This window comes from Amphiprion ocellaris, chromosome 13 (genome assembly GCF_022539595.1).
Source record: "Amphiprion ocellaris isolate individual 3 ecotype Okinawa chromosome 13, ASM2253959v1, whole genome shotgun sequence".
NCBI lineage: Eukaryota > Metazoa > Chordata > Actinopteri > Pomacentridae > Amphiprion > Amphiprion ocellaris.
Window position 1 is genome coordinate 21555097 of NC_072778.1, and position 10690 is coordinate 21565786.

At 40.2% G+C, this 10690-nt stretch overlaps 1 protein-coding gene across 1 annotated transcript in view; it reads right to left on the reverse strand.

Annotated features, from left to right (window-relative positions):
- The window catches only part of LOC129350418 (uncharacterized), a 66664-nt gene extending 57832 nt beyond the window's left edge, over positions 1-8832 (reverse strand). The window contains exons 1-2 of the transcript XR_008603811.1: positions 8303-8832; positions 7413-7501 (exon numbers count right to left, since the gene is read on the reverse strand). The gene's annotated coding sequence lies outside the window, so the exon portion shown is untranslated. The remainder of the gene's footprint in view (positions 1-7412; positions 7502-8302) is intronic.
- Between the last annotated feature and the right edge of the window lie 1858 nt (positions 8833-10690).

Sequence of the window (10690 nt, forward strand, 5' to 3'; positions counted from 1 at the left end):
AAGCACAATAATATCATGGTCAACAACCCATTTGTTTTCTTCAAGATGGCGGCGCGCACCGACGCAGCGGCTTGGAGCTCCCAACTACTTTTTTTTTTTTTTTTTTTAAATAGTTTTTATTTGGTAGTAATTATGGTACTGTTAGCAGTTGCTAAGTACTGCTGGAAAAAGAAATCAGTATTTGTATAAAGCTAGTCAGCAAATGAAAGAATGAAGAGCTCCAAGACCTGCCAATAGACCCTGCATTGACCTAGAACTTGATAAAACACAGTGGACCAACACCAGCAAATGACATGACACCAAAAATCATCACATACTGCAGAAACGTCACACTGGACTTCCAACATCTTGGACTGTGTGTCTCTCTACTCCTCCAGATTCTAGGATGTTGATTTCCAAATGAATCGTAAAATTTACTGTCATCTGAGAAGTGGACTCTGGACCACAAAGCAACAGTCCAGTTCTTTTTCTGCTTTGTTCAGGTAAGAAACTTCTGACATTGTTGGGTGTTCAAGACAGACTTTACATTTGGAATGTGACAGTTGCAGCTTCCTCCTGAAGACGTCTGTGCTTGGTGGCTCTTGATGTACCGACACCAGTCACAGTCCTTGTGAAACTCTCGCAAGTTCTTCAACTGACGTTTCTTTGCAATCCTTTCAAGGCTGCGGTCATGCAGCTTTCTATCACACTTTTCCCTTCCAGTGAACTTCTGCCAGCAACCAGCCTTTTCAGCAGTGACCCTCTGTGGCTCCTTGTGGACGGTGTAAATGATAATCTGCTGAACAACGTCCAAGTCAGAAGTCTTCCCTGTAATTGTGGTTCATGTGTTGAACTAGACTACGAGATATTCACCATTTGTACTGCTTCAAAAGTAATTAATTCAAATTCACAATGAAATATCCTAATATTTGGAGATACATTTTATAATAATTAGCTAAATGAAAATAGAAAAGTACTTAAGACATTTTACTTTACATGTAATGACTGCAGTACACTGTCAAAATGTCTCCCAGATGTGTGGCCATGCGGCTGCTGCTCAGCTGTATTCTGTCTCTGGTCATCTCCATTTCCTCGGGATGTACATTCACTTGCATCCTGCTGTGTTGAGCAGCAGCATGCAGCAGGAAACTCAGGCTTATGTTTCATGTGTCCTGTATGCCGCCCCAAGCTTCTTCATTCACACCAGTTTCATGGTGTTTGCCTGTGGGAAAATTTTCATGGCTGCACAGAGGCAAGAGAGATGCATCCATGCAGTGGAGCAGCTCACCAGGAAGCTTCGGATGAATCTGAGCCAAGAAGTCTGACTGTGCTGGGTGAGTCGGGTCCCAAGTGGATGATCCTGTCTGAAGGAAGGCTGGGTTTCATCACAGTGGTCTTCCTGTTTTGCAGGCTTCCTTTCTTCCCTGTGAAAGTAGTGCATCCTCTGAGGGGCTACAGCATCCAGCAGATCTCTGGATATGGTAATGCTTCTCTGAACTCATTCCTCTATTCCTTTAGCAAGGACTTCAGATGCGTATTTGTAACCACATTCGACTGTGGCAGTTAAGGGCAGGCAGGTTTGGATTTGGTCAAATCTTTGGTAGGCAAATGCAAAACATCCATCCATCCATTATCTATACACCGCTTAATCCTCACTAGGGTCACGGGGGGGCTGGAGTCTATCCCAGCTGACTCGGGCGAAGGCAGGGGACACCCTAGACAGGTCGCCAGTCTGTCGCAGGGCTACATACAGAGACAAACAATCACTCTCACATTCACACCTACGGGCAATTTAGAATGATCAATTAACCTCAGCATATTTTTTTTGGACTGTGGGAGGAAGCCGGAGTACCCGGAGAAAACCCATGCATGCACAGGGAGAACATGCAAACTCCATGCAGAAAGATCCCGGGAAAGCCGGGACGCGAACCAGGGATCTTCTCGCTGCAAGGCGAAAGTGCTAACCACTACATCACTGTGCAGCCCCAAACGCAAAACATGTTACCTTAATTTCAAAAATTATTACAGTGCATTAGCCTTTTTACTATTGGAAGGGATGACTTGATTTTTATGTTTTGGCAGCCAATAGCAAATTGCTCCTTTTTTTTTTTTTTCCAAGTGATCAAAATCAATGCAGCAGAGGTCAAGATGCCTTAACTTTTAGTCTCTAATATAAGTTTAACCCTAATAAACCCATTTATAGTCTCATTTCAAAGCAGCAACAACCCTGATGATATGACCAGGGCAATATTTTGACTGTAGTGGAGGCTAAACAAATGTAAACTTCATCTCTAAACCTTTCAAACCTTATATAGCATGTACATAGACCTTACACCTGATAGCACACTAAAACGAAGATTCTTCTTTCATGGTTTCTTCTACAAAATCAAGAATATAGCCTCTTTTTTCCAACTAGAATGTTACATTACAATGTCTGTTGCACCACTGTATCCCATTAACACTGAGCTACATCCAATCACCACTCACTTGTGCTATGCAGGACTTTCTTCTGCAGCCAGGAATCACAGTTCAGTGGACAAAGAACATCCTGATGAAAAAAAAAAATTTTGACTACTTTGTGACTACTTTAAGTGAGTCATTCTGCTTCATTGCTGCTCTTTTTTTTATATATATATATATATATATATATATATATATAGATAGATATATAGATAGATAGATAGATAGATAGATAGATAGATAGATAGATAGATAGATAGATAGATAGATAGATAGATAGATAGATAGATAGATAGATAGATAGATAGATAGATAGATAGATAGATAGATAGATAGATAGATAGATAGATAGATAGATATATTACAGATTGAACATTACAGATTGAATCTCTGGATTTTCAGCTTTCTATGTGCCATACAGTGGAAAAAACAGCTAAATTCAGGCTTTAAGTCATCAAAATCACTTTTTTCTATAGGTCCCATTTTCCTTTTTTTAAATAAATTTTAAATTATAAACACGTATATGTCTATTCATTGATTCAACTGTCAACCACAATTTTATTTGAATTGAAAAACTTCACTTATTGTGTCAAATATTGCTATTTGACAAAACTGCAATTAATTGCAATTAATTAATTACAAAGCCTGTAATTAATTAGATTAAATTTTTTAATCAGGTCCCACCACTAATATATATATATATATATATATATATATATATATATATATATATATATATATATATATATATATATATATATACACATATATATATATATATATATATATATATATATATATATATATATATATATGAGACATATATGCATGAAGCGGGGGTCTGCAATACTCAATGCAGTACCCGGCAGTGTTCTGGGTCACGGTCGGCGAAAAGAGGCACCGCTTTGAGGATGCAGCGAAGAGGTGCGTCGATAACCATCATCCGGCTGAGGAAGCCAAATAGTCTCAATTTTTTAACACAGACAGTACTATCTCATAGGACACTCGTTGCTACTAAGCCTGAATCAGGGACACTATATGTAAGTACAAAGTTCACTGGATGTGGCAATATTTAACATAGTGTGGTATATAAGTTGATATCGGGTCGCTGAGAGCAACCACGCTGAGTATATTTTGTCTCATATGCTCTATTTTCATTTCAATGCTATGTTAGCATATTTACTTATTTTCTTTTATTACTGATACATTCTACCACTGTCTACACATAGACTGCAGCACTTATATCGAACATAGAATGTCAAATTTTATTTTAGGATTCTCTTGGAGCATAATTATGGCGGTTAACATATGCCTAGAATTCAGTTGGAGTGGCCTCACTTGGAAGGCCTCGGTACACGTCATGTGGACCTTAGTTTTGTAGGATAGAGAGCCGGTTAGGGCTCAGGGGAGGGCCGATTATAAGGGTTTTGTTGTTGTGTATAAGGGGAGGGAACGCAAGTCAACTTTTTCTTGTTATGTTCTGCACTGTATAACAGCTGTAAGGTTTCAGGTCAACCTGTTTCGGAGATGCCATACATCCTTAAATCATTATGGGCAGTAATGTAATTAAGATTTCCTCTTGGAATGTAAATGGATTGGCTTCTTATTTGAAAAGGCAAAAGGTGTTGAGCTACCTGAAACAAAAGAACTCTGATGTGGTGATGCTTCAGGAAACACATCTCCTGGAAAAAGATGCCCCCCGACTTAATGATAAATGGATTGGCTGGGCCTATCATAACACTTTTAATCAAAAGAAGCGGGGTGTTTCTATATTATTTTCAAAAAAGCTCAATGTTAAGGTAGAGAGAGAGAGACAAAGATGGGTGAGTTCTTGTACTGTTAATTAAATTATCAGGACAAAATCTAATTTTAGGCAACCTGTACGCACCCAATGTGGAGGATCCAGACTTTTTACCTAAAGAAAATCATCTTGGACTTTGGGGACCTCCCCGTTATTTTGGGGGGCGACTTTAACCAAATACTTGATGTTTTTCTGGACAGATCTGGATCTGGTGTTGTCAGACCATCAAGGACTCTAGACTCTATAAAGGCCTTATGCAAAGATCTGGGGTTATATGATGCTTGGAGACTTTTAAATCCGACCACTCGTGACTACACATTCTTTTCAAACAGACACTCTGTCTATTCTCGTATTGACTATTTTTTGATATCACACTCTCTGATTGAAAGTATTGGAACCTGTAGTATAGGCACAATTGCTCTAACAGATCATGCCCCCATCGATCTAGTTATAGCAGTCAGAGAGGCACAAGAAAGATCTAGAGGATGGCGACTGAATACCGGCATTTTGCAGAATGAGCAGTCCTGTGCAAACCTTCGTATCCACATTAATTTATTCTTCAGAATTAACAATGGCACCGCTGAACAGTCTAATGTATGGGATGCTTTTAAAGCTTATATACGGGGGGTTCTGATAAAACAAACAGCACTGATTAAAAAACAAAAACTAAAAATCTCTGAATATGAAAAAGAACTGAAAAAGCTAGAAAGGGAATATTGGGAAAATCCTACTGATGCAGGCTTAGCCAGGCTGGTCAAGGTTAAGTATGAACTGAACACTGTTTTCACAAAAAAAACTGAATGCTCACTATATAGACTGAAACAAAAATGGTATGAGTCAGGTGATAAAGCTGGTAAGCTACTACCCAGTCAACTGAAAGCCAGGGAAGCATCCCGTCAAATAGGGGGGATCAGAGACAAAAATGGGGATGTGATCACCAATCATAGGGACATCACTAATGTCTTTCGAGAATTTTATGAGGACCTATATAGATCAGAGGGTGAATTGGATGTAAATAAAGCAAGAGACTTTTTTGAACACCTAAACCTTCCTAAACTCTCAGAGGAAAACATGAGAACCTTGGAGCGTCCAATAACCCTTGAGGAGCTGAAAAAAACAATCACACTTCTGCCTAGTGGGAAGACCCCTGGCGTAGATGGAATACCTTACTAATTTTATAAGACATTTGCAGAGGAACTTAGTCCTGAGATTCTAAAGACATTTAATGCTGCTGTGGACACAGAACAACTTCCACCCTCAATGACAGAGTCCATAATCACCCTTGTATTAAAAAAGGGTAAAGACCCTATGGAATGCAGAAGCTATCGACCCATTAGCCTTTTGTGCTGCGATGTAAAGCTGCTAACAAAACTCTTTGCACTGAGAGTAAATAGCATAATAAAGACAATTATACACCCGGACCAGGTGGGGTTTGTAAAGGGCAGGACCTTCTCTGACTCCCTCAGACGCCTCTTGCACTTAATCTGGAAGGCCAAAGATTTGAACATTCCGGTAGCTGCACTGTCTTTGGACGCAGAAAAAGCGTTCGACCGCGTCAGCTGGAGTTACCTTACTTTTACTCTAAACGAATTTGGATTTGGACCCATATTCCTGAATATTATAAAGCTGATATATAATGAGCCTAAATCTAAGGTGGTAGTTAATGGATTAAGGTCGTCTGCTTTTCCTGCAGGATGTGGAACCAAGCAGGGTGACCCTCTTTCACCACTCTTGTTTATTATTGCATTGGAGCCCCTGGCAGAAGCCATTAAGACTTAATCAGTCTATCAGAGGGGTCACAATGGGTGGTCGGGAAAACAAACTCTTGATTTTTGCTGATGATATCCTGATCCTGATGTCAGACCCACTTGTCTCTGTACCCCCATTGCTGGATTTAGTCAAATCTTTTTCAGGAATTTCAGGCTATAAAATCAACTGGACCAAATGTGAGGTGATGCCTTTATCCAAATACTGCTACAGAAGTACCTTTCAAAACTGGAAATTTCAGTGGGTGCCAAAAAATCTGAAATATTTAGGTATTCTTTTAAACCCAGGGCTGGAGAACATGATACCTGACAACTTCGGTCCAATTCTCAACAAGATACAACTCCTTCTCAAAGGCTGGGACAAACTGCAGATCTTGCTATGGGGGAGAGTCCAGTCCATAAAAATGGTTATAGCCCCTAAACTGAATTATCTTCAAAGTATACTCCCTTTGAATGTACCTTCAACCATTTTTCAGTCTATTGACAAAATGTTTAGTCAATATATTTGGGCTGGAAAAAGAGCTAGGATGAAATTAACAAGACTACAGGCAAAAAAAAAACATAATGGGGGGCTGGGACTTCCTAATATGCAGCTCTACCAGGAAGCTTTCACAGGGGCTCAGACAGTCTCTCGTTTCTCAGACAGACGGGACAGACCTTTATGGGTAGATATAGAGGAGGAACTAAATGCCCCGTTCAGACCACCAGACTATTTGAGCCAGTGTCCAAAAATTGATTTCCAGAACCCAATAATATCTCATACTAAAAAAATATGGCATCATATACATAAGAAGGAAGGCTCATCTCCCTTCCTGACAGAATCGGCTTCAATATGGAATAATCCAAATTTAAAAATAGGAGGAAAGGTGTTCTTTTGGAAAGACTGGCATGCTAGGGGGATTCAGTACATTGGATGTCTCTATCAGAACAACACCCTGAGAAGATTTGATGAATTGAGAGAGCTCTACAATTTGCAGAGGAGAGACTTCTGGAGATTCCTGCAGCTTAGAGACTGTCTAAGAAAATCCCAACAGGCAATAGGCTCCCTAGCCAATGCTCTTTATGCTCTAAATTAAAATTGTTGAGTAGTCATCCACACCTAGCAGGTCAAATTTACAAATTTCTTATTGCGCAATTTAGTGGTGCTACCACAGGTCTAAAAACTGTGTGGGAAAAGGATTTAAAGATAACATATGAGGATGAAGAGTGGAATAACTCACTGAAACATTTGCTAAATCCAATGAGAGATGCCAGATCTAAACTAATTCAATTTAAAATATTTAACACATTGTATTGGACACCGGTGAAAATGTATAGGACAGGAATGGGACGATCGGACCTCTGCTGGCAATGCCATACAGAGAGAGGTGATATTATTCACATGTTCTATAGCTGTCCGAGCCTACCTTCCTACTGGCAGAGAGTCATGGCAAAGATCAGTAGCAGTGTGGGTACAGGGGTTGATTTTACTCCTGCTCTTTGTCTCCTGAACAGTCTAAAAGGAAACAAAAGGATGGATGGGAAGAAAGCTCAATGGATAAAAGTTGCTCTTACCACTGTGGAATCCTAAGGCTAGTAACCTCCTAAATCAATCAACTAAATTAATTAACTATCAGAGGATTACTGGACCAGCTCTCCATCTAACGGGTCCGGTTCCTGTAGCCCATATGGGTCAACCCAGATGAGATCTGAGGAACGTTTTTAAGCTGGTAAGCGAGAAAATTCGCCTAGCTTCTAACTGCCTTCATCCAGACGCCTATCCTGCTTCCTCTGATAACTAACTCAACTGAGTAGCCACTTTCGAATGGTCAAATTAATTACCAGTCACGTCTGTTAATGGCAGCTTTTCTCTCATCGGATTCTGCACTTGGTAAGTTGCTAGGTTTAAATTTAGAGGTTAAGGAATGGATAACCCCAAGGATAAGTTTAAAAAAGGCCACCCTCGGCCCCAACAACTAGGTAATCTGACAGAACCAGTTTTAGATGTAATGCACACAGCAACTTGACTTTTTACAAACTAAGAAGATATATGTGATTAATTCATCATCATGATAAAAATAAATAGAATTTCCAATCTGCTAACTTTAATTGCAGGATAAATGCTTTATTATAAAATTTCAGCAGGGGCGTAGCATAAGCTCCTAAATCACAACACTCAATCAAACATTAATATTCTTCCAATTGCTTAACATGACTCATAAGTGGAACTATGCTTTTATCTAAGAAGAGCAATAATCACCCAAACTATGTAATTTGGAGGGGGAGAGCAGACGGGGTGCACAAACCGGCTGCTCACCTGAAGACCGACGCCCCGCTGGGCTCTGCTCCAGGGAGGAGGTGGAGAGAGAGTTCAGTCCCGATTTAGATCTGCTTGTATCCTTTACGTTGTTTGGCCCAATAAAAACTTTGTTATAATCCACTCTGGTGTTAATCCTTTTGGAAATAATAGAGTTCAGTAATATTCCTTCAGTCAGCGTTATTTTTAGATCCCAGTCTTTTGTAATCCTCCAACAGTGCAGAAAGAGCAGTCCTTGAATCCATAATTCCCGTGGAAAAGTTATTCCTTTACAGATCATGTTGAATTCTCTTCCAAGTTACGTGGTAAAATCCCCCATGCTCAGAACATTGCTGCCTGGCTTGCATCCAGCGACTACCTCGTAACTCTCCCAACTCGTGTCTCGATCCAGTGCAATTTATACAACAACTGAACCTTTTGCATATGCAAGAACTGCACCCTTAATTAACATACATGATGACAGCATCCATCCCCCTCCTTACTCGTGCACTGCTTCCATCCACTGACCTCGTGGCCTCTGCGTGCTCTGGAGGAACTAAAACCATCCACTCTGGACTGTTCCACCAGCCCCCCCACAACTCATCCAAAGACCACTCCATGTTTGAGGAACTGAAACTAACTGTTTGGACTGTTTGGACGCTTCCACTCAGTCTCACTTCTCTATTAATGTATTTGTTCCACCTGCAGCTCAGAGCAGGCCTCCGGTCAGGAAACAGATGTCAGACTCACAAAAATCCCCGACGTCTACCTCGAGGTTAATAACCTTTACTGTGAACACTTGACCCCAGTTCACCTTAGGTCTTGACTTCTCACTTCATTACTAAGTTAAAAACCTTAGTTTAACAGTAATCAAAACTCTTTCTAAAACATCTCAGTTTCATAGTAATCAAAACTCTTAAAAGAATTTCTATTTAATAAAGCATTAGTTCCTCATATTGGTCATATCTATCAAAAACATCAGTTTCCCTGGTAACCAAAAACATCACTTTTCACAGTGAGTTGCTGTTCTGACTTAGTTACTTCTTAAACAAAGATTATAAAAATAGGTATTTGTGTTAGCTTTAACACATTTATTAGGTTATCGCATGAATCAGTTATAAATCACAGGTTATAATATCACAATGTTCCCTTATTTAGCTGTTATTCTGCCAGAGTCTCCCCCTTGTGGCTGATTCTGGGATCTCATACCTCCATGTTTCTCAACACCCCCTACTATGAGATCACAGTCAGCCCTTATAAATGACTGATTCTGGGATCCCATATCTCTGTGCTTCACAACACCACAGCTAAGAGGGTCATATTGAAGCATTGGAGGGCAGAATGCAGCCCCGCCTATTCTGAATGGCTCACAGCCCTGGCAGAAACTACCTCTTATGAGAGACTCATATACAAAATAAATGGGAATATAGACACCTATGCAGAAATCTGGGAGCCGTTTCTAACATCAGGGAATCTAACCTAAATGATACTTGACATATACATGAACTGAAACCGAGCTGACAGTGCAGTATGTTTGACTGGCGGGATGGGGATGGGAACTTGGGTAGGGAGAAAATGGTTTCCTTCCAGACATGCTTGATATTATATTATTTTTCATATTGTTTTTTTTCTGCCTTCTCATTTGGCTATCTGTCTTTTATTTATTTAGTTATCTCCTAACTTGTCATGTACTCTTACATATATTTGTTTATACCTATAAATTGTGCATATAATTTTACATTATTATCATTTTTATCTTATGTTCAATGCATTTATGCATCTCTGCTCTTTTGTGTTATATATGTTTCTGGGGGAAATAATAAAAAATATAATTGAAAAAAAAAATAAGAGACAGAGCTTCAACAATGTGATGGTGATGCCCCAGTAAAAACAGAGCCAACCTCTAGCTACAACACTCCACCTTCACATCTCAAACCAGAAGCTAAACCCTTCTTTCCAGATCAGAATAATAATGCTTCCCAACCAAGAGAGAGTAATATAAACCACCTTTTGTCAAATTTTGACAGGTCCCAATCAGAAGCTGCCACGTCACAAAGCCCCGCCCACCACGCCCCTAACGGCTGTTTTTAAACCGGAAGTCCCGCCTTCCCTCGCTCCCCATTGGCTGTTTTTAACAGGAAGTCCCGCCTTTCCACGCCCTCAACTGTTGTTTTTACCGGAAGTCCCGCCTTCCCGTACCCTAATCTGCGTAGCAACCCTAATCTGCGTAGCAACCCTAACCCTAACCAACTGGAAGTCCCTCCCTCTTTAACCGACAGAAGCTTATCTCAACGGAGCAAACGTGCCCCTCCTACCCCAGCCCTTTCCTCCTATGACATAGCGTTTTAAACGGTCTTTGAGAGAAACCCACGTGTCCCCACCCCTCCCTTTCGTCCTATGACAGAGCAT